Below are 4,468 nucleotides of genomic sequence, written 5' to 3' on the forward strand. Positions count from 1 at the left end.
AATAGATGGTAGAGCGATATGGCGATGATGCTACTCAACATCCATCATTTGATCCTACATCATGGGTGACTGCAGCAGGTGAACCCAAAAAAGGTCGCGTGTTCGGGTTTGGGAGTAATATGAACACTTCACCAGTTATTGGTTCTTCCAGTTACGGTTCACCGACTTCTTGCGCCGACATAAGCTCCAAGCAATCGACTATTCTTTCCGGTGATGATGTATGCCAGATCGTTAATGAATCACTGAATAACTACTTCCAATACACCGTCGCCCCCTTTCTCCGAAATGAGATCAAGGCCGATGTTCAGGATAGGGGATCTTCGATTCCAGGTCCCTCTCAGGTATAATCACATATTCAGTTTTTTGTCTGCCTTAGAATACATATGAGCATAATCGAATCACATATATAACTTTTTGCCTGCCTAAGAACACATATGAGCATGTTATAATCACATATTAAGTTTTTTGACTGCCTTAGAGCACATATGAGCATGCTATAATAACATATAGAGTTTTCTTATTGCCTTAGAGCACATATGAGCATGCTATAATCACATATAAAGTTTTTTTGCCTGCCTAAGAACACATATGAGCATGATAGAATCACATATAAAGTTTTTTTGACTGCATTAGAACACATATGAGCATGCTATAATCACATATTCAGTTTTTTGACTGCCTAAGAACACATATGAGCATATTATAATCACATATTCAGTTTTTTGACTGCCTTAGCACACATATGAGCATGCTATAATAACATATACAGTTTTTTTACTGCCTTAAAACACATATGAACATGCTATATATCATTTATGATAGAATCACATATAAATTTTTTTGCTTTGCCTGCCTTAGAGCACATATGAGCATGCTATAATCACATATTCAATTTTTTGACTGCCTTAGCACACATACGAGCATGATCGAATCACATATATAGTTTTTTGCCTGCCTTAAAGCACATATGAGCATGGTAGAATTACATATAGAGTTTTTCTAGATGCCTTAGAACACATATGAACATGCTATAATCACATATTCAATTTTTTGACTGCCTTAGCACACATATGAGCATGATAGAATCACATATATATATAACTTTTTGTCTGCCTTAGAGCACATATGAGCATGATAGAATCACATATAGAGTTTTTTTATTGCCTTAGATCACACATGAGCACATGATAGAATCACATATAGTGTGTAATTTATTTTATTATATTTTGTTTATCAATACTGACTGTTCTTTTCTTGTGTAGGCTGCTAGCGATAATCAGCGTAGTGGAGCTGAAGGGACAGATAAAGACAATGAACAAGAAGACGCACAAAATCTTGGCAATGATTAGAGGACTGTGTTGAAGAAGTTCTATTTTTTTATGTTTCCTAATTGTAATTGTTGAATTGTAAATAATTAAACTTCTTAATTTTAAGGTGGAACGATTAATTGTTGTAGATTCTTGTTATATGAAATTTTTTGTGTGGTTTGTTTTTTATTTACAGGAAATATAAATTGTACAGGAAATAGAAATTGTACAGTTCTCGGTATTTAATTTTCAAATAAAATTTTTTTAATTTTTTTTCGTGTTTGCGACGGATTAGCGACGGAACCATCCGTCGCTATTCATATTAATCTAGCGACGGAAGTAAATCCATCGCCAAGCCGTGGTCGCAGTTTAGTACCGGCGGATTGGCGACGGAATATAGCGCTCGTTATTCCGTCGCAATTAGCGACGGACCTGGCGACGGAATAATTCCATCGCCAGTTAGCGTCGAAATATTCGCGACGTAAGCATACTGTCGCCTCGTTGTCGCTACCCATGTTAGCGACGGATTAGCGACGGAATGTGGTCGTTGCTAATCTACTGCTTTGTTATAGTGTATCAGACCCCATCAATGCTCAACATTTAAAAATTTTCTATACTTAAATCCTCTATTCTATCCTTTGTAATTCCTCAATATATTTTCTTCAATAATGGTCAAATTCTTCTTTTTCAGTTACACTGGGGCATTATTTTGAAAATTGTCTTCAAAATGTCCTGTATGCAGGCAGGATCACACAAATCTCTCATTTTGCATTCATTTGCATTTGCATGCATTCATTTGCATACATATGCATCATCTTCATTTCCCCTTCAGGTTAAGGGATAAACCTGAGTTTCCCATTCAGGATAAGGGATAAATCCTGAGACCCCGACAGTTGTCCAAGTCGTCGTGAGGGTGAAGACTGAAAATCTTTTATCAGAATCAATTGGTAATTTTTCAAAAATCCAGTGTTCGTGCTGGTAAATTTCCAAAACTCAGTGTTCGTGCTGGTAATTTTTCAAAAAAAATTCAGTGCTCGTGCTGGTAATTTTTCAAAAACTCAGTGTTCGTGCTGGTAATTGTTCAAAAAAAAAATCCAGTGTTCGTGTTGGTAAAATTTCAAAAACCCAGTGTTCGTGCTGATAAATTTTCAAAACCCAGTATTCGTATTGGTAATTTTTCAAAACATAATGAAAGTGCAGTAGGATCGAGGCAACGAGCACTAGAGGGGGGGTGAATAGAGCTTTTAAAAATTGTGTACGGAATTTTGACTGATATTGCAATTCACAAAGCAAACACACAAAGAACACAATAATTTATCTTGGTTCGGTCTTTCCCAACCTACATCCAGTCTCCAAGCAAAACCCGCTTGAGATTTCCACTATCAACCTTGTGTAACTACAAGATCATACACAAACCAAATCCGGTCTCACTTTCAGTAACACACCTACTGAAAGCAAACAACTCCTTTAAACCAAGGAGTCCTTCCTTTTACAGAAAATTGAAACAAGTAACAACTTACAATACAACCTATGAGTTCTTCTTATGAATGCAAATGAGATGAAATTGGCTTTTGAGGTTGTTGAAATACTCAACTAATGAATTCACTGTCTCTCAAAGGAATTTGAGTGAAAAACTGAAGTGAAAATATCATGTGAGTGAGAAAATGAATATGAGTGAAAAGCAAAGAGTAATTGATTCAAATTGATTGAATTGTAGTGCTTTTGAGTGTAAAATGCACTCATATTTATAGTAGAAAGTTTCCATACGTTGAGGGTATGAAAGGGTGTCAAAACAGTCCATTTTGAACGATCAAAATGTTTAAAAAATGAAAAGACACGCCTTTTTAAAGTTTCAGGAAAAACGGCAAAATTAGTCGATTGGAACAGTAGTTAGTCGACTAATAATTAGCTATTAGTAGACTGACAGTTATTGTCGGTTGACTGATTTGTTAATCGAGCCGTTTGAAAAACTGAAGTTTTGAAACTTAGTCGACTAGAGAAAAGTTAGTCGATTGATAATATCATCAGTAGACTGAAAAACCTTTTAGTCGACTGCTGCTAAATTTTTTTGAAAAACACAAGTTCTGTCCGGTCGACTGATAAAAGCATTAGTCGACTGCTGCTAAATTTCCAGAAAACACATGTTCTGTCCAGTCCACTAATTTGATAAAAATGACATCTTGTTTAGAAAATCTGGCGCGAAAGGGTTAGTCGACTGGTGAGTCTATTGGTCGACTAATAAACACGAAAATTTAAGAAAAGAGTTTTCTAAAAAGATTTTCATGAAGGGTTCTTTTAAAAAAGTTTTTCTAAAGACTTTTTAGCTGAAATGCAACCTAAATATGCACTCTAAGTAAGGCTCTTACAAGAATCTAAGACTTTTAATGAATTTAACATATGCACACTAGTCTTCAAAGATTCTTCATCGATTTCTTCAATGCTTGTCATCTTTCTTTATCGCCTTAGCTGAAATGCAATTGATTTACTTGCTCATCATCAAAACCTTGTACTTGAAGTATCATATACTGCTTTATTGTCGTAATAATCTCCCCCCTTTTTATGATGACAAACTTAATCAAAGATGAAGCATTTAGATGGATAGATGGAGATTTTACTCCCCCTATCATTATGCTACACAACATTAAAAGTTAGTACATTCAAAGCACATATATCACACATTGATGGTTTGCATTTCCATCATTACTTCATGCATTTTTAAAAACTTTTTCATAAATGTAATTTTCAATGCTTTCATGTAATTTCCATGTCATAATGCAATATGCAATTTCTATCTTTTTCTTTTAATTTCTCATTTCTCCAAGGTCTATCTTTTTCTCCTGAAATTTCCATGCATATGTCTACCAAATTCTATCTTTTTCTCCCCCTTTGTCATAATAAAAAAAATAAGGGCAGAAATAACATAAGCAAAATGTAAATTCAAGTTCAAAATATTACAACCCATAAAGTATCAAAGTTCAGTAAAGACAGAAAACAAAGATCAGAAAAGTGAGTTGAGCAAGTCCTTGATTGCAGTAATATCTTTCTGAATGAAAGAAAGTTGTTGAGTCACATCTTCACGAAAAGTGTGTTGATGCAGCTCCAAAGCTTCCAGTCGCTGCAAAACTTCATCATTGTCTTGACTAGTAGAAAATTTCTTTTGT

At 34.8% G+C, this 4,468-nt stretch overlaps 1 long non-coding RNA gene across 1 annotated transcript; it reads left to right on the forward strand.

Annotated features, from left to right (window-relative positions):
- Nucleotides 1-212: 212 nt before the first annotated feature.
- Nucleotides 213-1,538, forward strand: LOC149840238 (uncharacterized). The gene is made up of 2 exons (XR_016431538.1): nt 213-341; nt 1,263-1,538. It is a non-coding gene; the product is annotated as an uncharacterized LOC149840238 (long non-coding RNA).
- The last annotated feature ends 2,930 nt before the right edge of the window (nt 1,539-4,468 follow it).

Source organism: Nuphar pumila, chromosome 4 (assembly GCF_984573655.1).
Source record: "Nuphar pumila chromosome 4, dmNupPumi1.hap1.1, whole genome shotgun sequence".
Lineage (NCBI taxonomy): Eukaryota > Viridiplantae > Streptophyta > Magnoliopsida > Nymphaeales > Nymphaeaceae > Nuphar > Nuphar pumila.